Raw genomic sequence first — 27,388 nt, forward strand, 5'->3', positions numbered from 1 at the left:
TGCCCTGTGGGGCTGGGCCCCTCCTGGGCATCCTCCCCTCTTGCCCTCCACAGGGCGCCAGCTCTCAGCTGAGTGAGTGTCAGGAGGGCACACCCTTCTCTGGGCAGCCTGAGCCGATGACCTCACGCAGCGGGTGGGGTGTTCTCTGGGGGGGGGTCGGGGTCTGTCAGGGGCTCTGCTGAAGCCCAGGGGTTTCAGGGGAAGGCAGGGGAGGCAGGGCCTCATCCTAGGGGCCCCGCCTTCTGATGAGCTGACCGATGTGGCCGCCGAGCCCCAGCCGCAGGGGCCGTCAGCCTGTCCCTGTGTCCGGGTGGCTCAGAGACGGAGGCGCAGAACACCTTCCCGCTGCTGAAGGGCTGACCGCGGACACCAGCACTGGGGCTCCAGGCCGGGATGGGGAGGCGCTTCACCTGTCCACTCAGGGCCGGGGAGTGGTCGTAGAGACCCTGCCCCACTGGCCTGCTCACCTGCTTCCCCCTGGGGCAGGGAGTGCTTTCTGAGCCGCTGCCCGCTGCAGGATGAAGCGTCATGAGCGGCCACGGGTGGAGCCCCCTGTGTGCTCGGTCACTACCAGGCGTCGGGCCTGGGCACCAGCAGTCTGTGGGGGGCTGCACCCTAAGCTTCTGCCATTGGTCCAGCCTGACCAGACCAGTGTCAGGGGCCAAGGTGGGTCTGGGAAGCGGACGGAGTTAGTGCTGGGGGCCAGGGTGGGCAGTCACTTCCTTTTAGCCTCTCCGTTCACCCTCCCTGTCCCCCTCATCTTCCACTCCCTCCCCAGCAGCCCTGTCTGTCTAGAAAGTGGGGGATGCTAGCAGTCATTAACACCTTAGTGAGACTTAGGTCAGTGCTCTCTGTCTGTCCACCGCCGTTTCCTGTGTGCCCTAGGCTGCGTGCTGGGTGTGCTCTGCTCCCTGGGGCAGGCAGAGGTGTCACGATCCCCCTGTTTTAAAGATGAGGACACTGAGACCCCAGCGTGAGAGCTTGCCCAGAGTCGCACTGTGAATGTGGTGAGGCTACAACCTGACCCCCGGGGGTCTGCACTGGACCCTGACCGCTCTGGTGGGGTCGATGGCTATTTAGTGGGAAGGAACTGACTCGAAAGGCTAGGCCCCTGTGTGGGCCTCCCCTGGGTGAGGAGCGACCGTTTTCTGGCCTTGCTGGGGGCCCTGTGAATGCCCTGGGCCTCCAGGCCAGCCCGGACCAGCTTCCTGAGTCGGCGCCCACCTGGGCAGGGAGAGGCTGTCTCGGCTGCTGGGCCCGAGGTTTCTGGCCTGGGGTGTTCTCACGGGCGGGCTCTGAGGCTCTGCCCTGCCCACCACTGCCCATGGCAGGCCCACCCAGGCCCCACTGTGGCATGGGCAGGGCTTTGTCCCAGAAGCCCTGGGCTGCCTCCTGCCCCAGGCAGATAGCCCACCCCTCCCTGCACCTATTCTTTCCTGGCCTTTAAAATAGCTGTGACCAGGCGCCCTCCTACCCTCCTCTGCTGGGTCACACCCCTCCCACTGTCCATGGGCAGACCGACAGCCTCAGGGCCCAGCAGGAAGACTGACAGTGGACGTTTGGTTGGCTGGAGAGCCAGGCCACCTTGGGCCCAGGCCACACTGGCCTATTGCTTGTGTCCTGGAGGCAGGGGTTGGGGTGGTGGCTCTCAAGGCAGCTGGAGCCCTGCCACACTGCCTGGGAGGGGCCCTGGGTGGCAGCCCCTGTCCCCTCTAGGGCCTGCTGCTGCCCTTCTTTTGAAGGCCGTGGCCATTTACCCCTCTTGTGCACCGGCCTCTGTCCTTCACTCCTGAGAAGCATGGGTGGGGTGGCAGGGCGAGGCCTGTGGGGGATCCTTTCTCTGTGGTTCTCCTGGGCCGTTCTCCGTCCCAGCACCTTGGTGAGCGGGTTTGTGGCTATTTTTAACTTGCATGTAGTAAGTGCATTTCTGCAGGAAAACCACTCTCCTGGTCGATCCCTGCAGCTGCCCAGTGTGGACGCCGAGCTCATGCACTGGCCAGCCACCGGGGGCTGTAATCGGAACCCATCAGCTGACCTCGGCAGGATAAATCCGGCTCCCGCGACAACTGTGTCCTGCTGGTCTTATCTGGTTACAGGCGCCCATCCTCACCACCACCGTCCTTCCTCAATATAACTCCAAAATCATGCCTGGCGCCCAGGGGACAGCACTGGGGAGAGGGCTTGGGGCCCAGGCGAAACCCTGTCCTGGAGTGTGGGACCCGGGACTTGCTCTCAGTGGGGAGGCCGAGCCTTCATCACTGGCCTTGCGAGGCTGCGGGAGGGGGTGCCAGGCTGGAGCTGGGCTTCCTGCGGGGCCGTGACCCTCTCAGGTTATCTGAGTGCAGGGGCGATTTGGGGACAGAGCTGGAACTTCCATCGGGTCCTCACGGGGACCCTTGAGGTGAAGAAGTCCCATTGGAGGGGACAGGTCCCAAGTCTTCCTAGGCCCCCTTGCTCAGAGTGACGCCCGTGGGCTGTCCCTGCCCAGCTTCCCGGCTTCGCCCCCCAGGTGGGCCCTGGTGGTGGGTGCAGTCCTGGGTTATTTGCTCATGCCCACCTCCTGCCCTGGAACGTGGGCCCCACATGGGCAGGGACCTCGTCACCACTCACTGTGGTAGCCCTGGGCCTGGGGCAAAGCCAGCAAGCGCAGTGCCAGGTCCGCAGGACAGGCCGGGTCAGGCTTCCCGGGCGAACCCATCCTCCGCATCTCGGTGGCCTCGGCTGACGAAGGCTTGCATTTCGCTCTCGGCACCAGGCTGTCCACCCTGGTCAGGTTCCCCTCGGGTTCCCAGGGCCTGGGGCCTCCAAGCTGATGTTGCAGCCTCCACAGAGTCAGAGGTGAGAAGGCACATTTTCGGGTGATCTGTTAACCAGCACCCCACAAAAGCCAAGGTTTCTGCGCTGCAGGCTCAGTCGTTTACTTCAAAGTGCTGTGTTCGTGTCACAGGTGGCATAAAATTTTTAGTGGGCGTTAACAGAGCCAGTGATATAATTACAGCCATAAATTGAGAACCCCTCCTATCTCGGAAGTTAAATCTGTAAATATTTATCTTATTGCTGCAAAGGGAGACCTTCCAAGGAGTGCGCTGATGATCCCAGATTTGCACCATCCTGGAGTCGGGCCCCTGGGTGGAGCTGCAGGCCGCCGGGACGTGGCGCCTTCCCAGTACACGGCAGCGAGCAGAGGGCCAAGGGCAGATGCTGCCGCTCTGGGAGTCTGGGGTGCTATAGTGACCCCACCCATCACAGGCCTGTGCCCTCGCATGGATGTCCAGGCTGGCCGATCAGAGCTGGACGTGGGGGGAGCAAGTTCCAGCCTTACCTCCACCCCCACCGGCCCCCTGGCAGCCAAACCCTGGGGCCTGCCATGCCCCAAGCAGGCTCTGCTGAGCCCCCACCAGGTGTCAGGCCCTGGGCGGGGCCTGGATTGGGCACTGCCGGTGCCAAAGGCCAAGAGGCCAGCCGTGTGCGAACAAGTGAGCTGGCTGGTGCGTGGCGTCAGGGACTGCCCGGGCCTGGGGAATGAGCATCTGCCTGCCCGGGGGGCTGTTGCCCCTGGGTTCCTGCACTGGGGTGTCTGCTGGGGGTCCTGGGTGCTCAGGGCCACTGACCCACGTGGGCCTGAGTGGGAGTGTCTGCAGACACGCTGTGGCCTCCGGCCTCTGGTTTGGGAGCCCGTCTGACGGGAAGCCACTTGCTGATGAGCATCCCACCCGGGCGGGGCCTGGCAGCAGTGGTACCCAAACATGTTTGCTGAGTGACTGGGTCACAGGGAAGGGGAGGCTGGGTGGATGGATGTGTGAGGGAGTGAATAAGGGTGGGCAGCCATGGTGGGGCTTGTGGTGAGGATGGGGGATGCCACAGCCCCTTCCCACTGTTAGCTTTGAGAAGGTGCAAATGGGGTCGGTGGCAAAGAGCTCCTCCTTGGGGGCTGGCGCCCAGTCGGGGCCTGGCCACGGCTCAGTGGCTGATCAGTGGGGGCGGATGGTCCTGACAAGTCAGGAAGGAGAGGGGGCATGGTCACCTGCAGGGTGTGACTGTGCGTGAGGGGTTCCAGGAGGAGACAGAACGTGATGGGGGTCCACCTTTCCCTGGCTCTGAGGGGTCTGTGTGGACCTGGGCGCTCGCACTGTGGGGCTGCTGGGGGCCCTTGGCGTGGTAGCCTGGCTAACTGCCCCCTCTCGCCGTTGCCTCCCTGGGAGCCAAGGGGATCCTTGTCCTCCCCTGCCCTTAGGACAGGTCAGCATTCAGGCCTGCTGCACTTCCTGTCTGTGCCCACCCCTCGCCTGTGAATGGCAGCCTGCCTGCTGTATGCCCTGCCTGCTCCTTGTCCATCCCCCGCCCCCCAAAGGCAGCCCGGTGCCCACGGCCAGGCAGAGCTGGTGCAGTGACACTTGTTGAATGAAAGGCTCCCTGCACAGCCCTGCCCACTGTCCCCAGGATGAGAAGCAGATTCCACTGAGGCGCATCCTGGGGCCGAGGGAGGTCTTCTCAGAGCTGTGAGACATGCATGTCCTGTGGAGCAGCCCCCAGCATGGCACACGGAAGTCCTAGGGCAGCTGAGGCCCAGCAGTTGGGGCAAGGGGACAGGCTAGGAGGCCGGCCGTGGTCCAGGGACAGGGCCCCAGAGCCTGCTCAGCAAGGTGATCCCCTGCCAGCTGGGACCCCTGATGCCGTGCTCGGTGCTCCATGGACCCCAAGGCGGGTGTCCAGGCCACCCTGCTGCACCCATCCCACCCCACCCCACACCACACACCCTACCCTGCATTGTGCTGATGTTTCTAGGGGCTGGGAGTGTGTGTGTGGGCTCTCTGTGCAGTTCTGAGCTCTAGACCCGGGGTTAACCCCACCTGCCCAGCCAGCCTCTGTCACTTACAGCTGCTCGGCCTCGTTTAAGTCCTGCCCGACGGCAACCTCATGGTGACCAGCTCCCTGTGCCCCGGGTGGGGGCCCCCACCTGACGAGACCAGTAAGCAGACTCCGTGGTCGTCTCCCGCTTCAGATATAAAACCCCATCTAAGGGGAGGCTGAGCACCTTGCAGACAAGCGGGGACCTCCAGGGGTGATGACCCTCCTGAAGGGACGTAAAGGAGACGCCCCCCTTGGCACACACACCCTAGAGGATCCCCTGCCCTCATCCCCGACTGACTCCACATCCAGGCTTCACTTTGCAACTCAACCCCCAGGAAGGTCCCAGGCCCCCCAGCCTGCATTTGGTCTCAGGGAGGGTTTTATTGGGGTTATTGTGTCCCCCCACGATCCCCAGGGGCAGGCTGGGCTCCCTGTGCCCCTCTGTGTGCCTAGGGTGGGCATGGGACTCAGGACCCGTGCCCACCCATGTGCACATCCCCCGTGTGCGTGAAGCTCACGCCCTCTTTGTTCCTGGTGGTCCTGGCACAGATCAAGCCTCCCCAAAACGCCGCGTAGCCAACTGTCCGAGGCCCTGGGGTGAGGCCGGGCCAGGTGCTCGCCAGGTCCTTCGGGAGCCACAGGATTGGTCTGGGCACCCAGGCCCTCTGCGCTCCCAGGATTCCAGTTAGGGCTGCGAACGTGCCCAGGGTTTCTGATCTGCACCAGAGGGCAGTGGGGCATGGGACACGGGGTGAGGGCAGAAATGGCACTGTGCCTCCCAGGCCGCCCCTGAGGGCTGAACGTGCACCTCTCACTCAGAATCCGATGCTGGGGCTCACTTGCACCACCGGTCTGCTCCCAGGGCCTCGTGGTGTGTCAAATGCCCGCTCCAGACAGGCCACCCTCAGGGCAGAGGTGCTGCCCTGGCCCTGGGCCTGCAGTGAGTGGATATATGGGTCCCTCCAGTGCTTTGGGGATCGAGGCTCAGGGGAGTGCCACCCTGGCTGGACCAGTGGGAAGGCCCTGCAGCCCCGCTGGAGGCCCCAGAGCCCGCGGTGTGGCTGCCCAGGGCCTGCAAACCCCTGGAATCACCCAGTGGGGGTGCAGCAGGGCGGCCCTCGGCCCAGGGCAGAGGTGTCTGCCTGTTTGCTCACTTGACAAGTACTTAGTGACCACCTGCTCATGCTGGCCTCCTAGGTGCCCAGAAGACAGTGGTGGCAGAAGCCTGTCCCCTCGATGTCCTCAGAGGCACGTGGCTCAGGGAAGGAGGCTGGCCAAGGACCCCTGACTGTGCAGTGGTCTGGGCGGCTTCCTGGAGGAGGAGTAATTTATACTGGGGCTTGAAGGGGGCAGGTTTTACCAAGGAGACAAGAGGGGCATTTTACTCTCGGCCCTCCAGCTTCTGGCTCCCTGCCGTCCGGTCCCTATGAGGGTCTCAGGAGCAGAGGTTGCCTCCTGCCACGAGGCTGGGAAGGCCCGAGTCCCTCCTCGACCCCACCCCTGTTGAGGAACTCGCAGGAAACCGCTGGAGGGGATTGCGGGGCAGGCTGCTCTGGGCCCTGGAGCCAAAGAAGAGGGGAGAAACCATCCTTGGTGCTGGTGGAGGGGGTGGTGCTGGGTCTCCAGGGCCCAAATCCTGACCCCAGGGACAGTGTGCCTGGGTCTCTGCTGCCCAGCCTCCTGTCCCCAAGGCCCGCCAAGCCCTCTTGCTTGCTGGCCACCCCAAACCATGGTGCACAGAGCCGGTGGGGGGGCTCCGGGCAGAGGATCCCGCTTGTTGCTGAGGCCTCCGGCTTCCCTGCAACCTGACCCCATTTCCTCCAAACCTTGGCAGGGAGGAGGCGAAGGGCAGGGGTCCTTGGCTGCACAGTGCCAGTGGGAACCTAAGAAGTTGGGGGACGTGTCTGGGAAGCCTCTCAAGTGTTTGTCAGGCTCTGAAGTCCAAACCACGAGCTCTTCCCCACAGTGATGCCATGGCGTCACCAGTAGCTGCTCTGCTGCTGCCGGGGCCACTCTAGGGACGGGAATCAGGTGCTCCGCCGGGGCCCGGGAACCTTTCCCTTGAAGACACGTGCCCGGCCTCTTCAGAGCTGCTGCCCTGCACCGGGTGGGGTCTCTCTGGAGCCTGAGGGGGGCCCCTGCAGTTCTGCTCACAGAGGGGCAGCTAGCTCCGGATCTCACGGGCGATGTAACTGCCTCACACTGAGCGGAGTCTGGGGCTCGCCGCACACGGCCCCTCCACCCCCTGCCTGGAGAGGCCCTTCGGAGGCAGCCCCGGAGGGAAGGGAGAGCCGCCAGCCAGCCAGGCAGGGGGGACTGCTTTCTGGGTGGGCTGGGGTCAGTGACAGGCCTCAAGACTCTAAGCAGTTTTTCTCTATAACTTTAAAGTTTCTTTATTAAAGCTACAGCTTTCTGGGCTCTAAACCCAGAAAACCATCGCTACAGTTGTTGGAGTTTTTTTAAAATAAAATTAATGGACTACTTTTTGAGCAATTTTAGGCTTGCAGAAAAATGGAGTGTAAAGTACAGGAAGCACCCCCTGCCCATCACTAATATCTCGCACCACATCACGTAGTTGTTACAAGTGATGACCGGGTTTTGTCGGCGTGTCTGGGCCGTTCCCGGGTGTCGTGGGGCTGGCATTGCAGCGCGTGGCTCCCCAGGTGGGCTTCCTTCACCCAGTGGTGTGCGCGTGAGCTTCCTCCACGTCTCTTCCTGGCCTGACGGCTCGTTTCTTTTCAGCCCCGAATAATGCCCCACCGTCTGGGCGGAGCAGTCCATTTATCCGTCACCTGCTGGGGGGCACTTTAGCTGTTTCCCAGTTTGGGTGATGATAGTACAGAGCTGCTGTGACCTCCAGGGGCGGCTTGCTGAGGGATTGAGCTTTTCTTTAACTGTGCGGCACCCTCAGTCCTAGTGCAGAGGGGTGAATTCCATCCCTGAAAATTCCTATGTTGAAGTCCTGACCCTCAGGACCTCAGAATGTGACCTTATTTGGAAATGGGGTCATTGCCAATGTAATTAGCTGAGGTGAGGTCACGCCAGAGCAGGGTGGGCCCCAGTCAAACATGCCTGGTGTCCTTATAAGAAGGGGATATTGGGGCGCAGTCACCCTCACAGGGAGGAGAGCCGTGCAACAATGGAGGCAGAGCCGGGGTGATGCTTCTGAGAGTCAAAGATCAGCAACCAGCTGAGACTGGGACAGGCCAAGACAGATCCCCCTGCAGAAGGAACAGCCCTTCTGACACCTTTATCTCCGACTTTGGGCCTCTGGGACTGGGAGATGATTGATTTCTGCTGTTTAAGCCCCGTGGTCTACGGGCTTTGTCACGGTGGCCCCGGGAAACTCACACACCTAGTGAGCACAGGCGTGTGCCAGGCAGGCGTAGAGCACCCCCACACACTATCTTGCTGCAGCCTCTGAGAGCTTGCGAGATCCCTGCACGGTCATCCCGCTTGCAGCCCAGGACACGGCACAGGTGGCCTCCCAGGGTGGGTGGCCCAGCCTACTTGTCCATGACCCCACCCACCGCTGGCTCCCATGCTTAAGCTCTTGGGGACCAAAGATCAGGAGGCTGGCATTAGCCCTCAATGGTGGCCCACTAGTGAGTTACAGGGACCCTTGAGCAGATGTGCTGCCTGGGGCCTCTTAAGGATTTGGAGAGCGAGGTGGCTTCGCAAACCCACCCCCGACTTTGTAGCCAGCTGCCCTGGCCGGCCAGTTTGTAGCTGACAGGGCACCGGCAGTCATTTCTGCAGGAAGAGCATCCTTGGCTTCCTCTTTATGCCAGGTCTCTGAAACCTCATTTGTCGAAGCTGCAGACTGAGGAAGGCCCAAGGGGGAGAGAGGGGCCTTGCCAGCCCTGGGGTGACCTTGGCGGTAGGAGATGCCCTTTGTGATGTCAGAGTTAATTATTTCCGGGAGAAATGTCATCCGGTCCCAGTGAGTTTGAGACACGCAGGTAGAGCCACTCCCTGGCATGCTCTGTACCCCGGGGCTGGGGGGAGCTGGGGGGCGCTAGGCACAGGACTGAGGGGGCGCCTTCTGGTTTTCAGTCCTGATACTTCTGTGGGGCCATTTGAAGCTCCTGCTGCAGCCTTGGGGGCTTAGAGGGCTGGGGAAGGGGTTGGGGAGGGAGGTCCCTGTCTCTAGGGGTCCCCAGGACTGGAAATGCGGCCCAAGGCTGCACCCACCAGGTGCTGCCTCCCTTCCTTATCCCCCACCCCCAGGCCCCACCTCGGTCTCCACTGGGTCCATCACTCTCCCTCCTTTGTACCAGTGGAACAAAATCAAAGTTCTTGTCTCGGCTGCAGCTCCTCAGGCCTGGCCGCCCGCCCCATGCCTCGGCTTTCCAGTTTTCCGTGTCGCTCTGCTGTTGGGGTGGGTCTGTGGTTCCCGGGCTGGAGGCCTCAGGAGTGCTGGGCAGGTGCCCACGTGTTTGGAATTGTTCAGCACTACAGGAGATGTAAAGTATAATGTCAGGGACCTGGGCTTTGAGGGATTTTACGGGAAGGCCCTGTGCATCAGGAGCACATGGAGCCGCTCAGCGTTTCTGCCCAGGGAGGCTGGTGTCGTTTCTCTCAACACACAGAGAGATGTGAACACACCTTCTTCATGACTTACGAATTTCGGTAGAAGTTTACTGTCTAAGAGATGGCCGGCCTTGAGGGACAGCACCCGAGCCGGAAGCTCCTGGCCCCCCCAGATGCCAGCCAGGCCGGGTGTCACCTATGGCCAGTGAGGTCTTTTACAGGTAAAGAAACTGAGGCACAGCGGGCTGAAACAATTTGCTTAACTCCTTAAATGGCAGAGCCCCAGCTAACTCAGGCACCCAGAGCTGGCGCCGCTGCCCGGCTGCCCCTGAGCTCTGGAAGGGGGGCCCTGAAGCACGCCCGGCCTCTGCTGGACCCAGCCTGCAGTGGGCAGTGTGGGGCTGCCCACCGCCCTGAGGTTGGGGATGGATCAAAGCCCTGTGCCCCACAGCTTCCTGGGAGGTGACCAGAGATTAGCTGCTTCAACAGTTAAGAATCCGGTTTACTGGCAACAGGGACTATTTCAGGTTCCACTTTTCAGCCAATCGATGCCCAGTCTGCACATGGCCAATACCAGGCTCTCTGGTGCTCAGGGAGCCAGCTGGGAGAGCCCCCTTGGGGGCTCTGGGCTGGGGGTGCAGCGGCGAGCCCTGGCTGTCCTGGTGGGGAGCCCCAGTCCCCCTAAGGAGGTGGCGTGTGCACCTCCCAGTGTGCCCTAGCCCCATGCTACCCCCTCTGGGCCTGGAACCAGAATGGGCTGCGGGCTTGCTGTGAGGCCGCTGTGCTGAGCGTGTGGTGTGCGGCAATGACTGCTGACTGCCGCGGCTGGAGTGCCGCCTTCCCCCTGTCCGCTGTGCAGGGGGGCCCTGGGCGCCGCTGCGGCTCTGGGGACCAGGCCTCCCCAGGGTCATGCTGGGTGTGGGGAGCTCCCCTCAGAAGCTTTGGCCTCCCCCTTTTCTCCTCATGAGAGCAGGTGGAGGATGGCCGCCCTGAACTCAGGTCCCTGCCCCAGGGCGCATCAGGACTTCCATGCACCTCCTGTCCCTTCCCCTGCAGCTGAGGGCACCGGGGCCAGGCTCATGGCCTGGTGAGCCCCTCGGTGACCTCGCACGCTGGGGACCTGGGCTTCGAGCAGCTGCCTCTGGGGGAGGATGCACAGAGGCGCTAGCTGGGGCCACCCAGAGATAGCGGTGGGGATGTCCACTGGCTTGACACCAGGTTGTGGGGAGGACGGGTGAGGGGCTGGACCCTTCCAGGAGGTAGAGAGGGTTCTTGAAAGTACCCCAGGGGTGCCAAGTCAAGCTGGCCACTCTGTCGCCCCTCCCCCAGCCACCAGGGAGTAGGGGATAGAGAATCAGGATCAACCCTTTGTGTTCTGAACATGAAATTCCGCATCTTGTCTTCTCTCTGACCCCACAGCGGCCCTGCGGGTGGCCAGCACCCAGTGACAGCTGGCTGAGGCCGGCTGTAAGCTCCTTGATGGGGGTGATCTCCTGCTGGCCATGGGGCCCCTCGCAGTAGGAGGGGGACCCTCTCCAGGCCTCTCTGTCACACAGGACAGAGAGCGAGGGCCCCCAAACAAAGTAGACATCGGCTGCCTGGGAATCTTCCGAGCCCCAGTTGGGGCTGGGGGCGGTAGGTCCCCGAGGCTGGCTGGGCTGTTGCCCTGAGGGAGGGCTCAGTGGGCTGCCAGCCACGGGGAGGTCCCTTCTTCTTTGTCTGCAACCCAGAGGGCACCCAGGGGGCCTGGTGGGGCCAGGCTCAGGGATGGTGGGGAGGGGAAGCCCTGGTCCAGGGGAGCTGGGCTGGAAGCTGGGGTCTGCGGGCAGGGATCTGGGGTCTGCTGGCCAGGAGCTGGGGTCTGAGGCAGCAGACATGGCTCTCCCGACATCCATGCGGGGCTTGTGGAGATTTGCTGTGTGCTGGCCAGGGGATTTGTCCTGGGGCACATGAATCCTCCTCCTTGGGGAGGCAGGCACACACCAGGATGACCCGGGTGCTTGGGCTCTGGGGGACAGAGACACTCACAGCTGACCCAGAGCCGTCCAGGTGGCTGGGGCATGACAGGCCACAGCCCTTCCAGGTGCTGTCCTCCTTGGCCCCTGGACCCTCACTGCTAGGTCACCATCTCAGGACCGCAGGAGCAGGGCCCCTGCTCCCTTTCCAGGTCACGCAGAGGGATGGTGGGGTTTGGTGTGAACTGCAGGCCTTCGGCGCCTGGTCAGGCCCTTGATCCCCAACAGCTCCCGTGTCCCCCTTTCCCCCCCAGCGCCCTCCCAGTGTCCAGCCCACCTCAGCTGCTTGGCAAAGGCTGTTCTTGGGTCTGCCCGCCAGGTGCCGAGCCTGGAGCTGAGTCTGTGCTGAGGTCAGCCTCCCAAAGTGTCCTGGTCAGGCACCGAGGCCGCCTCCGCCTCTGGCTGGACAGGGCCCCTGGGCCTGGAGAAACCTGGGTTAGGCCAGGCTGGCCCTGCAGGAAGGGCTCTGGCCTTGTTCAGGGACTACAGAGGGCCAGAGACCCTAGTGAGGATGGATGCCACCTCTCCCAGGAAGCCCTCCATGCCCCCACCCTGTCCCGTTACTGTGTCTTTGCTGGCTCTATGCTGGGCCCTGCGGGGGAGGCCCACACTGTCTGAGCTGGTGTTTGGGCCTGATTCTGCGCCAGGCCCTCTGCTAGGCCCTCCCCCAAGGGCCGGCGTGGTGACTGCCCAGGTCACAGGGAGAGGCAGAGCCCCGAGGGCCTGGTGACTTGTCCCAGCTCTTGGAATAGCAGGGTGCCTGGTGGGGCCGGAGGATGTCTCCCGAAGGAAAGAACGGCTGTGCATGCCACCTCAGTGCCCACCAGGGAGGCACAAAGGGCCCCTTGCAAGGGGGCTGGTGCTGCTTCTGGGGGACACTGTCCCCAGGGTGGGGGCCATCCCTGTGCCTGCACCTCTGGTCCCAAGGAGCCTGAACCCATCCCAGAGCTGTGTCGGGCCCCCATCACCACTGCCCCCACCGCCCCCACCCCGTCTGGTTCTCCCAGCTTGGGAGAGGGTCCCTTGGGCAGGGAGGCAGGCGTACAGTCTGCATCTAAGCAGTAACAGAAGCACAGAGAAGGAGGCCAGCGTGGAGGCGGAGGGGTCATGTGGACAGAAGGACATTTGTATTTCTTGGCATCGACTGCCTCCGCAGTGACATAATCAGAAGGTTTTTACTGACTGGGCAATAAAACAGCTCATAACCGCGAACGCACGATGCTTCAGCAGCACCGGCCGCGGCTGTGCATGCACCTTGGCGAAGGTCACTCGGGGGTTCAGAGAGGCTGCCTGGGGGTGGCGGCCCCCTGGAGGCTGAGCCCCAAACACAGGCAGGCCCCAGAAGGGGCTGCAGCCAGTCCCAGGCTGAAGCTGCAGAAAGTCCCCCTCGCTGGCTGTATGAGAGCCCCCGGCCCCTCCCTGCTGCCAGGCTCCTTGGGCTGCCCCTGCAGGCCCCACTCGGGCCCCGGCACGTTAGCTGGTTGGCAATCTTGCTTCCTCAAGTCTAGGTGAGACCAGCTGAGTGGAGGTTGCTGCAGTGTCCTTGAGGGGAGGGGGAAGCAGGAGAGGGTCCCTGTTGGGTGAGAGGCAGTGGGGCCAGCGGGCTGCCAAGGCCTTGGGAAGGAGTCATGAGACCGTGGGCACCAGAGACGGGGAAGGGAGGGTGACGGGGTGGGGTCCTCGTGCCGCCCGGAGGGAGCCAGCAGCCGTGATTCCCAGCTTCGCCGTGTCTGTCCTGGGGCAGGAAGCAGGGCCCGTGTCACCCTTGATCTCGGTGAGAGGCCTGGAGCGACTCACAGGATCGCCGCGCTCCAAGGACCCTAGAGAACATGGGCCCTACGATACTCACCCTGGGGGCAGGAAGGAAACCCCTGTGGGCACATCCCCACCCAGGCTTGGACAGGACCCCTCCAACTGGGAGTCAGCTGCCTAGCCCACGGCCTGCGTGCCACGCTGCCCTGCCGGCACCGCCCCACCGTGGTGTCCCTCCCACTGAGCCCAGGGCAGGCTCACAGTCCTACCAACACGAGCCGCAGCCTATGGAGCGGGCAGGGCCGGAGGACATGGACACCAGCTGCCCCGGCGCGTAGAGGTGCGAGATGCGCCTTGAACTGTGTGTTCTCACGTTTTACAGCTGGAGGTTCAGTTCTGTAATCGTTCTCATGCTGTGTAACAAATCACCACACATGGAGCAGATTAAAACGCCTGCCGTCTATTACCTCACAGTTTCTGCAGCTCAGAAGTCCAGCACCGTGTGGCTGGCTCCTCTGCGCAGGGTCTCCCTGGGCTGAAGTCAAACGTGGCTGGGGCCGGGCTCTCCTCCAAGGCTCGGGGACCTCTTCCAAGTTTGTTCAGGTTGTTGGGGGGTTCAGTTCCTTGCGGTTGGAGGACGGAGGTCCCAGCTGTCTGTGGCTGTAGGCTGCAGGCTGCAGGCTGCAGCAGATCCTTGGCACGCAGCCCCGGAGGGCAGGCCGTGACCCGGCTGCGGCTTCCTTCTTGAGGTCGGTGTGACAGCGTTTCTGATGCTTTTCCTCTTAAAGGGCCTGCCTGTTTAGGCCGGGCCCACCCAGCAGCATTCCCCACCCTGGTGAACGCACAGCCGATCCGTTAGGGCCTGAATCTCGGGTGTGACTCCCCACCACGCTGGCTGGCTCTGTCTGCACTCAAGGGAAGGGTGATGGGGGATGTGGGGGGGGGGGCAGGGCTTCTGCCCCCGACAGGCTTGCTTGCAAAGGAAGTTGGGAACTCTGAGCCCCTCTTTCCCCAGAGAGGGCGCAAGGGAGCCTGAGGGAGGGCTGACCATCAAAATGCCGGAGACCCTGGGCCAAGAGGGACGGAAAGCAACTCTGGGGGGCCTCTCAGGCTTTGCTGCCCTCTGACCCTGGGAGAGCCTCCCTGGGATTCTGGATTCCCAGCCCGAGTTCCTGGAAGAGCATTTCTGGTGGGGTCATTACCCGTGGAAGGCAAGCCCCGAGGTCAACTGGACATGTGGAGTTTTGGGCCTGCTGTGCCTGTTGAAGATACGTAAGGACCAGGATTCAGTGATTTACTAGATCACATAATAAATTCATGGAATATCTTCAAGGTTTTGGGAACCTGAATTTGACTTCCTCTGGAGTTTTACGATCAGGCAAAGCCATCCCTCAGGAGCCAACAGAGATCCACTTGTTAAACGGGACAGCTCCCAGGGCAGGCCAGTTCTCAGCGCCTGCAGGCCGACGCCGGGGAAATCTGTGTCGTCAAGGGGGAGGCAGGCATCCTCCCAGGACCCCAGCACCTGGGCCCAGGCCTCCCTGGCCTCCCAGCATCCCTGCCAAGCCTGGTGTGAGACGGCCTGCAGGGACAGGAGGCACCGCTGTATCACTGAGGGCAGGGCCCTGGGGGTGGGGTCCGGAGCCTGGGGTGCAGCTGTGACAGACCCGAAGCTGGTGGGGGCAGGCTGGCACCAGGAGGCTGCCAGAGGGTCCTGCCCACAAGGGGGAACCGTGAGGAGAGCGGCTCTGGGGAGGGGCTCTGAGCCAGTCCCCCTGCACGGGCATCAGTCTGTAGTGTCCTCCCAGCTGTCACCTCGGAATCTCTCCCGGAGCTGGGAGGCCATCGGCGAGGCATGCTCGGGGAGCCTTCCGGGCTGGCGCCCAGCCTGCCCAGCCAGTGCTCTGGTGCTATGTGACCACTGCTGGCCCCCTTGCCCTCCCATAGGCTGAGCAGAGGTGGCCTCTGGCGTACTGAGCGCCCCGTCACTTGAAGCATTTATAGGAAGAGCCAGCTACTCGGACGGAAGTCTGGGCTGGAGGGCTTCCAGCTCGGTGCAGATCCAACCTGGTGCCTCCTTTGGCATAGACGCCCGCGGCACGTCCTCGCCCTCCTCCACACCAGTGGGCCAGGTAGAGCTCAGGCCCCAGGGCCCTGGGGGAGTGGAGGCAGAGGTGCAGGGATGCAGTCCACAGAGCGAACTCCTGGGAGGCGCAGAACCTGAGGGAAGTCCCTTGCAGGCGGCCCTCACACCCTCCTGGTGGCTGCAGCTGGCCACCCTCTTGGAGGACGTGGCCCCGCGCACTGCATATGCTGAGCGCCCTGTGACTGTTGTAAATGTTACATGCAAGGAACCCAAAACACCCATCCCAGATTAAACAGAACCCCAGGGAGTGCATGCGCGACCGTGGAGAAAAACCGCCGTGGTGGCGACTTATTATGCCGTCGGCAGTGGGACTGGGGTTGGCAGTGTGCATCTGGCCACCCTTCAGTCCCTTTCTCCGGATGAGTGGTGTTTTTTTAAAGCCCCTTTGTAACAGCTCCAGAATGAATATTTATGGGGCAGGGATGAGGGAACCAGCTAATTGTGGCCGAGATCCTGTCAGATCCCCGAGGACGTGGACAGGGCACGTGCCAGGGGGACGAGGCCGCCCCCATCATCCCAGGGCTCCAGCTGGGCTCCTCGGGGAGGGGTCACACTTGCTGCTCATGAGTAAGGAGAATTCGGGCCCTGGGATACCCTGAGGAGGAGGCCCTTTGGGGGGCCACAGGGTCTCACATGCAGCCTCAAGGGAGCTGAGTACCTGCTCCTGCGGAGCATGACCAGGAGCCAGGGCCCTGCCAGTTGCCAGGCACCCATCAAGGGCAGCTTGGCCTGTGCAGCCCTGGAGCCCGCTGCCTACCCCAGAGAGGAGGGGCTTTCTGAGGTGCCCCCTCCAGCCCCTGCAGCAGGGCCCAAGGACAGGGAGGGGGCCAGGAACAGGAGACCCCCTCAGCCACTGGCCCTGCATGTGCCTGGAGCTGGCAGGAAGGGGACAGTCCACAGGGAGGGCCCAGGCGTCAGCCACTTGGCACAACTTCTCTGGAATCTGTGCTCGGGTGGGTAGACTGATGCTCACTCACCTGGATAGAAACGCTGTCCCTGCTTCCAACAGTATCAAGGGGTGACGTTCTGGTGTGAATGGGTTTGCCACCGAGGGGTCTGAAGGCCTGGTTCGATCGATTCTCCGCATCCGGTGGACTCCTTTCTCACACAGGAGATGGGGAGCCCTGCTCAGCTCAGAATGGAAAGGAAGGTGTGAAGAGCAGCAGCAGAAAGGGCTTCTCCACCAGGGAAGAGCCAGCTGGGTGCCCTTGCCTGATCCGTCTGTGTGCCCACACCTGGGCTGAGGAGCCAGCAGCTCACACAAGCTGGGAATGGAGTCGGCCCGGCTCTGCTTGCAAACACGGATGGATGATGGGTGTGGTCACCCGGAACCCTTCCTCTGCCCCGAGCAGCCTGACCAGCCCACCACAGGTGCCCTCCTATGCGTGGCCTGCCCCCGCCTCCCTTGGCCCACTGACCACCAGGGCCATGTCCATCCCCAAACTCCTGCAGAGCAGACCAAGCCCCTGCCAGGCCTCCCACTGCCGTTCTTAGTAGCTAAAGAACGGCTGGGACAGCCAGACCTGAGCACAACAGGGTGGGGAGGCCACAGAGGGGGCGAGGCGCCCACCACAGAGGGGCAGGCCGCCCACAGGCAGGAAGGGCCACCAGCTGCCCAGTCCCCCAGACCTGCCTGCAGCGCCATGAGCCTCTGCTTTACAGCTTGGTTTGATGGCTGATCTCTGCAGGAGCCAAGGGAGCTTTCTGCTGTGGTAAGTTTTTACATTTACTTCTTAAAATGCAGCCAGAAATGGCCCTGAATCCCCCCCGACTCCCATCTCCTCTTCTTTTTGATCGGGAATCTGTCTCTTGACCCAGAAAAATACTTCCACAAGGGCTGGTGGGGAGCCCATGAGAGGCCCTGTGGAACGTCTGCAGGGAGGGGACAAGGGGCCCAGGGGTGGGGCTCAGGGACCAGCCTGGCCCACCTTCCTGGTTTCCACTGGCAGTTCACTTCCTTCTAAGATGAGTCCATGTGAATCCTCCACAGCAGAGGGGCTCCAAGATGCGGAAAAGCCTCATCACACCCAGCACGCAGAGAGGGGTGCAGAGAGGAAGGAGGGGCAGGAGGAGGGAGCCCCCAGCTCCCCGCTTGCCCAGTCTGGCCCTCACATGCCCCTGTCCCTGCCCTCCCCCTCCCCCCCAGGAGCTCTGGGAGTGTGTGCTTGTGCAGCAGGCCTGGGGCCGCCCTGCACGGACCCCCCAGGGGCTCCAGGTGGTGCCACGTGGACCAGGATCCTGAAGCGAGCCACATCCCGATGACGGCCCTGGATGGGACGTCCTGGTGACGAGTGCCCTCCACTGACACCATGGCAATGAAGTATGACTTTCTTTATGAGTGGTCGGAGGTCTTCCTGCTGCCATTCTGATAACGTCTGTGCATTTGTTTTGCTATGTGCATGTGCCTGTGTGTCCAGGTGTGCATGTGTGAGCGTGTGCATGCCCGCATGTCTGTGTGCTCGTATGCCCGGGAGTGTTTGGACACTGAGGTCCAGGCATGGTGGGGAGGAGGTCATGGTCTTCCTGCAGTGAGGCAGCGTCTCTCTTCCCGCTGGCATTTCACCTCCATCTCTGCTCACGGGCCTTGCTAGCATGCACAGCCTCCTCCGGGCGGGGTGCCTGCGTGTGCCAGGGCTGGGGACGGTCAGCTGAGGTTGGCTGCTGGGGCCTCAAAGTACACACTGGCCTCATGAAGGCTCTGAGAAGTCCTGCAGGCAGGGATGTGCTCTATGTGTGCTGAGGACAGTACCCACCGGCGGGCATTGCTCCAGGAGCCCCTCTGTGCCTCACCGCTTGTAGTCCTGCCACCCAGGCAGGAGAGGAACTGCTGCCCATCAGAGCCCGGACTCTTCCTGGCATTCGGTGACCTCAGCCAGGCCTCGGCAGCAAGGGGTCCCAGGCCTGGCCCAGGGATCGGTCTGCGGCAGCCCTGCTGGCCTGTGGGTGTCCCCTCTGTCAGCCTGGGGCCCAGGCCGGGCCAGCAGGGAAGGGCCAGTCCCCTGCGGGCAGACCATCCTCTGGCTGTCTCACCCCTTCGAGAGCTGGGAGGGGCCCTTCCCAGGCTGCCCCCTCATGCCGGCCGATCCCCCACCCCAGCCCGGGGTCTTCCTGACCCGTGGCAGCTGACCCTGCCCTCCTGGCCCTGCTGGGCCTCTCTGGGAAGGCTCCACGGCTGCCGTGGCTGTGCCCGCCCCGGCTCCGGCTCTGTCCTGCTTCAGGTGGGCAGGTGAGGAGTTTTCCTGGGCAGGAGGCTGTAGGGGGGCTGAGCTTGCTGCGGCTGCTGTAACAAATGGCTGCACATTCAGTGGCTTAAAAAAACCACAAATTTATTCTCTCCCAGTTCTGGAGCTGAGAAGTCTAAAATCCAGGCGTGGGCAGGGCTGGCTTCTCTGAGGCTCCGGGAGAGTCTTTTCTGGCCTTTGCCAGCTCCTCGAGGTGCCTGTGCTCAGCCCCTCCCCGTCTTCAGAGCTGCAACCTAGCGGCTTCCAGCCTCTCTCCCACCCCGGCTCCATCCTGCCTTGCTCCTCGGCCTCTGGCCTCCTGCCTCCCCCCAGGACCCTGTGATTCCATGTAGGCCCAGCTGGACCACCCAGGGTCAAGGTGCTTGGCTCCAACACCTCCGTACATCCCTTTAGCCACGAAAGGCGACCCTCAGGTTCCGGGGTTAGCACATGAACCTCTTTGGGGGATTTTCCAGCAGCAGACAGGGTTGGGTGGCAGAGGTCCCTTACAGCCCCCCAAGAAGTCTGTGGTTCTGGGACGGCCAGCCTCAGCCCAGCCACCTCCTGGCCTGCGCGAGGGGAGTGGGTGTCAGGGTGTGGGAGGAGGTGCCGTTGGGGTCAAGTTAGTGGCCATCCCCCAGAGAGCAGGAGCGTGGCCCTCACAGCTGGGAGAGCCTGTGCCCAGGGCCTGGGCGGCCCTGAATCCAGGCGCTGAGGCTCAACAGGGAGAGGGGCTGGGCCCTGAGCTCCACTGACCTTTCTGTTGTTGTCTTAATTAAGGTGAAATTCACGTGACATGAAATCAGCCACCGTTAGGTGCATGATTCAGTGGTATTTGGCACATTTACGATGTGGTGTGGCCACCTCTGCTCTCCAGTTCCAGAACATCTCCTCCCCACAAAGGAGGTCAGGTTCCATTAAGCGGTCAGTGTCCCCCAGGCCCCAGCAGCCACCGTGTGCTCTGTCCCTGTGGACTGCACACAGGTGGTGTCACACGCGTGGCCCTCTGTGTCCATGCTCACGCGGCACTGTGGTTCCCATTCATCCAGGTCGTGGCGTGTGCCCGCGCATTCCTCCCTCTTGGGGCCAAATACCACTTTCCATACAGGTTTACCCACTCCTCACAGACGACGCTTAGGGGCCCCGTGCGCCTGAGCGCCGGTGCTCGAGCGCCTGTCCTTGCTTCCTTCCACAGCAGCTCCGCCATTGCACATTCTCACCGATTTCACCGCAGCCTCGTCAACACTTGGGACTTTCCTGTTTTGGGCCTTTGTTTTTCACAAGCACCCTGGTGGGTGTGAGGTGGTGTCTCACTGCGGTTTGGGTCTCCGGATGGTGAGTGACACTGGGCACCTTCTCATGGGCCCCCGGCCACCTTTGTGTCCTCGTTGAAGTGTCTGTGTGAGCCCTTTGCCGCCATTTTCTTTGGTGAGCAGGGTGCTTCTCAGCAGAGAGGCCGTTGCCGAGATCATGCTGGCACAGCCAAATGTAAAACTAAAACTTAGATTTGTTTTGTTTTATTTAAGGATTTGTGGAAGAGCGAAGCGATGGAGAACCGGGTCTTCTGGTCAGAGGGACCACTTCTGACTGCGGGACATGCCCCAAAACAGCTTCGGGTCCTTCCAGGGAGGCAGGCACCCTCCGGCATGCGGGGCGACTCCCAAGGGCACTGGCCCTGCCTTGACCCTCCCCCTCCAAATAAGACCCCAGCCTCGTTCACATCCCCAAAGCTGGACCCTCACCGGCGTGGTTCCAGCCATACTCCCCCCCCCCCACGGGCTGCCCGCTGCGCAATGGCGGGTGGATCAATCAGCCAGTAGATTAAGCCATTCACGCACTCACTGGCTGCTCTGCGTGGTTAAAGACCTGGGGATGAGTGAGCCTGCCTGGGGCTGTCCCTGAAAACGCGCAGCAGTGGCCCCCTGGCTGAGGCCTCAATCCCCACCCAGGAAGGGCCATGGCCCGCTTTACAGAGGAAGAGCAGGGAGTCACCCCTCACTGCCACAGTGGCACCCAGGCCCAGGGCTCCAGGGACCTCCCTCCTTCACCAGGATGCTGGGCTCAGACTCCTGAGGGGTCACTCTGCGGCTGGAACCGGCTGCTGTGGGCCTTCCTGGGCGCTGCAGCCCCTCCCCTCCCAGGCTGGAAGATGTGCCCAGATGCTCACGAGTGTGCCGGCCCTCCCCCACCCTGAGCCCCGCCCCTGGGACCGCCCTGCAAGAAACGCTCTCAGCTAGAAGCCACTGCTCCCTGGGGGCACTCTCTGGGCTCCATTACTGTCCTGCTTCCAGGAAATTGCTGCCCTCCAGGGGCTGCTCCGCCCTGCCCCAGCTCCCGGTGAGGGGCCCTGTGACCCAGAAACCCCAAGTGCCTCCACTTACCTGAATTCCAGAGCCCCCTCACTGGAAGCTGCTCCCCTAGGCCAATCCCCTGGGGATCCCCCTCTGGGATTTGCAACAGGTTGTGAGCAGGGAAGCCCTTCAGCGCTGCCCCTAGGTTCCCCACTCCAGCGAGGTCAAGGTCGAGCCATTTTCCATGCCATGCAGTGGGAGGGTCCTTCTCCCATGGGCTGAAGGCCCCCCCAGTGGCCCGTCCCCTTGTCATTTGAGGGAGGGACATCCTCTTCCCCTGGGGTCCACCTCACCCACTCCCCTTCCCCTGCTGGGCCCGCAGGTCTTGGGCAAACCCCCAGGGCAGCCCATCCTGGCACCCAGCCTGGCCTCCTCCAGGCCCGCAACCTCTGCAGGATTCCCACCGGCACAGACCCGCCCCCACAGCTCGGCCCTTGCTGCAGCCCTCTAGCCTCCTTGCTGCCCTGCGCTGGACTGTGTGCTCCCGCCCTGGCCTCACACCCCTCCAACATCACTCGGCCCTGTTCCACCCCAAGAGGCCTCCCCTGACCTCTGACCTACAGCGCCCCCAGGCCGCTCTGGAGCCCTGGCTGTTTGATTCTCCCTTCTCTCCTGCCACAGCCCCTCTGTAGCCACTGATCACATTGGCTTATTGAAACGAGGGCTAATTAAGTTAAATGAAAGATTTAGGTCTGCAGGACCCTAGCCCCAGGGTGAGATCTCTGCAGTCCCACAAGCTGCCATGCCCTGTTGGCCAGCCCAGCCCATCCCCGCCACAAAGGGACCTTCCTCCAGCCAGTGCCCGGCCAGCCCCACGTGGCTGGGTCCTTGTGGTGGTGAATGAGGGGCAGGCTGGGGGCCCACTAGGGCTGGTTTGCTAGCTGCACATGTGCAGGAGTGTCACGGCGCTTCCCGCCTCCCTGAGGACACCCAGAAGGGGGGCCTGGCAGGCGCTGGTCCTCTCCCCTGATGGGCAGCCTCTCTGGGCTGGAGTGGGATCGCATCCAGGCAGGCATGCTCGGCTGTCTGCAGCGAGGGGCTAGGAGGCAGCAGGGGCCTGAGTGGGGGCCACACCACTGGACCTTCCCAGCCTGCCCCCAGCCACGTGATCTCGGACAAGTTGGCTCACCCTCTGAGCCCCGATTCTCCTCGGAAAAGCAGGGGGACAGGACACCCGCCTCTCAGGGAGGATCTGAAGGTCAACAGAGAGTCCACACAGAAGCTTCTGGAATACTGTAAATGCTGGCACTGTGGACAAAGGAACAGACTGCTCTGTCATCTGGTGTGTCCGAGGGACCCTGGGGCCCGGCTCCCCACACGAGCCCTCCTCAGGGAGCTGACCTAGTGCCCCTGCTCTGGTCTGTGAGTGCGGGGCTGCCGTTGGGTGACTATCGAGGTGATTTATGGCTGTGCCTGCTCCTTCCCCAGCTTGGTTCCTTGAGCATCATTTACAGCAGCCTCAGGGGCAGACCAGCCAGGGGTGCCTGGCTGCCCTTGGCCCCCCGGGCCTGACTCTGGTGGCCCCGCCCCTCCTCCCCTCCACTGGGAAGGAGGGCAGGAGCGCGACCTGGGTGTGCACAGGGGAAGGGGTGCTGTCCCTTGTGCACAGGGGACTCTCCTGATTTGGGTTCAGAAAAGCTCCCAGACCCAGGCCACCTTGAAACCTCCCTGTGTTCCCGCCTCCCTTGGGGTGAACGAGGGCCCCTCCTGGACCCATGGGCTGGGAGCAGCGCCCGACCTCTCCCAGATGCCCAAGCTTCCAGGAGTGATGGTTGAGCTCCTGCCACCCTGCCACCCCCTCCCACAGCTGCGCTCCTGCTCTGCTCTCCCCCAGGGGGTGCACTCCCTCCCCTCCTGACCCTGGCTACTGCATGGGGAGGCGGCCCCATGTCCCTGTGCCCTGGCTGCGCCAGACCTGCCAGGCCCAGGAGGTGGGTGGGTTGGTGAGGTGACCTGGAGCAACAAACACTCTGGTAGGACTGACCAGTAGTGAGGCCACTGCCCTCACGCCCGTGCAGGGCCTGCACCGGACCCTCAGGGAGGGCAAGGAGGCCTGCCCAGGCCCCGCCGTTGTGGCGGATAGTTGGCCTTCACACGCAGGACCCACGACTTTGCCCTGCACACGCCCGTCACATCATCCAGGTGTGAACCCGGATGGGGTGCTCCCAGCGCACCAGAGCTTGGACTTGGGTGTCCTACACACACACGCCCCCTGGTTGCAGGACTGGGGTAGAGGGCGGCAATCTGCCAGGCTCGCTGTCCAAGGTGACCTGTGGGCCTCGTTACTTGGGGCTGGCTCGGGAGCTTCTGGACACCTAGGGGGCTCTGTCACCACCTGATCCTGGTCCCAATTCTGGGCAAAAGGGCAAAGCCAAGGGGGTACTGTGTGGGGGACCAGCCCACCGGAGGCCAAGAGCAGGGAGGAAGCAGCAGGACCCCACCACCACCCACGCCCCGGGAGCTGCCTGGGTCCCGCCAGGGCACCCCTAGGAACAGGCTGGGGCCTGAGAGGTCGGTGCCTGGCTGCTGGGAGGTGCCTCTGTGCGGGGCTGGGCTAAAAATAGCAGGGGGACGGCAGGGCAGGGGCAGCCCTGGGGAGGGGGGGCGTGGAGGACAGCAGCCCAGGACCGCCGTCAATGGCGCTGGCGCTCCCACCCTGCTCCCGGTGGCCGGCCAGCCGGGGCCCAGCTGACAGGCTATTTTTTCCCCTGCTTGACTAAATATGGTCAGGGAGCACGGCCGAGGGGGCCACTTGGCTGGGGCCGCGTGTTTGGGATACTTGGCCGGGTATATAAGGACTGCAAAGGTGAGGCCGGCTCCTGATCCGAGGGGCCCCCACACCCGCTGCTGGGCCCTCGGGTCAGCGCCCCACCCCCGCCTGTGTGTGTGAGCCTGCACACCCACGGCGCCTTCCCCTTGGTCCTGCCCTGACCACAGCCCTGTACTGACCCCGCTGGGGGCGCAGGGCCGGGGCTCAAGGTGTGTGCCCGCCCAGGTCCCTTTCCCACTCCGCATCGCTGCCAGGCCTGCGCCTCCCCGCCTGCCCGCCTGCCCGCCTCCCTGCCTCCCTGCCTCCCTCCCTGCCTCTCTCTCTCTCTCTCTCTCTCTCTCTCTCTCTCTCAAGATCTCCCTCCCCGCTAAGTCGGCGCTGCTGCAAGAGGGCTGGGGGAAGGGCCGGTGCGGACCGGGGGTGCCTGGTGTCTTCTTTCTCTGTGCCTCCCCCCACCCCGCAAGTGCGGACGCACGGGGAGCTCCGGCCTCCCCCCCCACCCTGCGTTCGCGATTGGCTCCGGGAGAAGGTGGATGGCGCTGCCGCGGTGCAGCATCTCCCCGGAGCTGTGCGGGCGCATCGCGCAGGGAGCCGCGACCCCGCGCCCACTGCCGCTGTCGCCAGCCCGGCCGGAGGGGCTCCTGGGTGAGTCCCGCTCAGCCTGCCGGAACGCCCCGCAAACTTGCGGCCGCCGAGGTGGGGGTGTGCCGGCGGCGAGGTGGGTGCGGGCGCCGCGTGGCTCCGGCGGGGGTGCTTTGGAGTTTTCTCCGGGCTCACGGCAGCGTCCGCATTTGGAAAACTGCAGAGCCAGCGGTCAGCAGGGCCGGGAGGGCGCGCCCAAGCGGGATGCACGAACTTTGGCATGCGGGCATTTTGCAAGGAAGCGGGGGCCTCCAGCGCCCTGGGGTGAATGGGGGGTCGCAGTGCTGGGCCGGGGCGGCCTCGGGAGGCTGGGGGAGGGCGCGATTCGCCTGCCCGCGGCAACAAAGCGCGGCCGGGATGGGCATGTGGCAAAACTTACCTTGAACTTGCAGCATCCGCCGCGGAGATGCTGGGGGGCGCCGGGTCCTGGCGCCGGGACGTGGCCAGGCTGCCTCTGCTTGGTACTCTGCCCTTTGGCGGCTCTTGTGGCCCCTGGTCAGGGTAGCGCGGCTGCCTGAGCTGGGTGTGCCCAGCGGGGGCACACGTGGTCAGAGACGGGGGGCTTGCAGGGGAGCGGCTGGTGGTCTCCCTGAGAGAGCGTGGCTGGGCACTGGGGTGTTCTCAGCTGCAGGGTGCTGGACAGGGCCCAGGGCATGGTGCCAGCTCTGCCCCCCGTGGGGTCCCCTTAGAGGAGGAGGGTGGTACTTTTCTATCAAGATGGGAAACTTTTTGAAAAGTGGCAGAGTGGTTCATTTCTGAGCAGGTGGAAGTTCATGGGGGCTCTGGCTGGACTTGCGGTGGCTCTCCTGCCCTTTGGAACCCCAACTTTCCTCTGACCCCCAGACACCATCCATATGGATGCGTGGGAGGCGAGCAAGTGGGGGTCCCAGGCCTGTGCAGTGGCCGCATCTCCAGCCTCCGAGGTCTCGTCAGTCAGGGGGCAGCTGGGAGATTGAGACCCTGGACCCCCACTTACATGCGAGGTTCTCGGGAGGGCACATTCCGGGCACCCGAGGAGAAGCGGGGCCTGTGCAGTGCCTCGGCCAACCTTTCTTATCCTTGGCTGTGTGAGGAGGACAAATAGCAGCAGTCACACGGAAATGGGACACAGCTCCTCGGCTTCTTTCTGCGGGTGGCTTCTTCCTGTCAGTGGAGGCGCCTTTCGGAGGCCTCCCCACGCACCCCCATGTAACATGCCAGCCAGCCATGCCCAGGGCAGCCGCCACAGCCAGGGACTTGAGAAATTGCTTAGATGCCTCTGCACGATGCAGATTCTGCAGAGACACTGCCCTGCCCTGGGTGACGGTGGCATCCGGACACCCTCTCAGGGCTGTCTGCACAGGGACAGGTGGGGTGCCCTGTGGGGAGGGAGTGCAGGGACACCCGGACTCATCTTGCTGACAGGAGAACGGAGGTGTGTTCAGGCCCAGGGGCCTCGTCCTCAGGCTGGGGTCACCTCTTAGTCACACTGGGATCCAGGGCCCAGCCCCCACCCCCAGTGCGTCCCCCCTGCACCCTCCCTCTGCAGGTTTCCCGCAGCGAGCCAGGCCCTCTTTCCCAGCCGCACCACCACATCAGGCGTGGACCTCCCCCACGCTGCTCCTCACACCCCCAGGGGCCTCTCCTCCCGGCCCTGGCTCAGGCTGGGGTGGCTTCCCCTCCTTCGCTGGGGGCCTGACCTAGGGTCCCAGTGTGCGCCTCAAACTCCTGGCTTCGTGGGGGTGGGTGGGATTCAAGGGAAGAGGGGCCTCAGCTTCTCCATCCCAGAGAAATTTGGAAATGCAGTGGAAAAACATCGATACAATTAAGTATTCCAAAGTGCTTAGTTTGCCACTCGCTAAGTTTACTTAAACCCTCTTTAACGGGTTCATTAGAAGCCGGTGAGCAACGGGGAAATTCATTAACAGGAAGGTGGCCCTGTGTTTGACTGTAAATTGGTATTGATCAGGCCCGGTGGAGGCTGGGCGCAGGCCACAATGAGCCAGGTGGGGACGGGCCACCCTGGGCGTCTTGGCTGCATCTGCAGGCGGCAGTGCCCCATTGGCCCCTGGGCACCCCCGTGAGCCACCTGCATGCACAGGCATTGTTCAGGTGGGCCGTGGCAGAGCTGGTAGCTGGCCAGGGTGGGGAGGAAGAGAGAGGGGAACCCGGAGGGAGGCAGGAGGCAGCCGGGAGAGGAGGTGGCTCTAGCCCCTGGCTGGGCTGGGCGTCCGCTCTGTGGCCAGGCCGAGGAGCCGAGAGAGCCCCCCGAGGCATGGGTCTCCTCCCAGCAGCTTCCAGCCACCAGCCAGGGACTCTGGGTCCACCTGCAACTGCCCTTCTCAGGCACGCCTTCGAAGTCAGCACCAGAGGGCCCTGCCCTTGAGGGAGCTGCTCCCTGGGGGGCAGCATCACCGGGGACCTGCCCAGGAGGCCGCCTGGCTGCCCAGGTAAGGCTTGTCTGCGTCTTGAGTCTCCTAGTGCCCCCGACTGGGCCTGTGGTGAGGGGTGCTGGCTGTCCGTTGGCTCTGGCCACCCTGCCCCCTGACTGCTCGTGGTGGGGCGCCTGCCCGGCTGCAGACCCTTCACAGCCCTCCCCGCGCACTTGGCCGGGGCAGGTGCGCCCACGTGGAGAAGGAGGCGGCAGGCTGAGGCTCAGCTCCGGCACTGAGATGGGATGGCATGGCTCTTCTCTGGGGCAAAGGTGGGAGGTGACAGCCTGGGTCCTTTCTGTTCTATTCCATCGATGCACAGCTAAACGGTGTTGTGGCCAGAGAAGGAGCCTTGAGGGCCCATACCCCTTGCACCTGTGAGCGACGGGAGGCGGGCGCCGAGGTCAGAAGGGGGTGGGGCCACGCATGCTGGCCCGCAGCAAAAAGGAGGGTTCCAGGGCGTGGATCCGGGTGGACCCCCTCCCCAAGCCCACACAGCTCTGCACCTCGACCTGCTTGGGAAACATATTTCTTTATATGCCATATGGGCCTGCGGAGCTATGGAATGTAAAGAAGTATGTATTTCAGGCCGGGAACTCTCGCTGGAGCACGGGGGCCGCCGCGAGGACAGACAGACAGGCAGTGTGGCTGGGGTGAGGCCTGGGCGGCAGCCTGCCTGGGCGGCGGTGGCCAGCC

At 63.3% G+C, this 27,388-nt stretch overlaps 1 long non-coding RNA gene across 1 annotated transcript; it reads right to left on the bottom strand.

The window, feature by feature from the left end:
* Positions 1 to 20,744: 20,744 nt before the first annotated feature.
* Positions 20,745 to 25,997, bottom strand: LOC118920608 (uncharacterized). The gene is made up of 3 exons (XR_008998053.1): positions 24,661 to 25,997; positions 21,999 to 22,117; positions 20,745 to 21,087 (listed from the first exon to the last, which is right to left on the bottom strand). It is a non-coding gene; the product is annotated as an uncharacterized LOC118920608 (long non-coding RNA).
* Positions 25,998 to 27,388: the final 1,391 nt, after the last annotated feature.

The sequence above is a fragment of the Manis pentadactyla genome, chromosome 5, assembly GCF_030020395.1.
Source record: "Manis pentadactyla isolate mManPen7 chromosome 5, mManPen7.hap1, whole genome shotgun sequence".
Taxonomy (NCBI): domain Eukaryota; kingdom Metazoa; phylum Chordata; class Mammalia; order Pholidota; family Manidae; genus Manis; species Manis pentadactyla.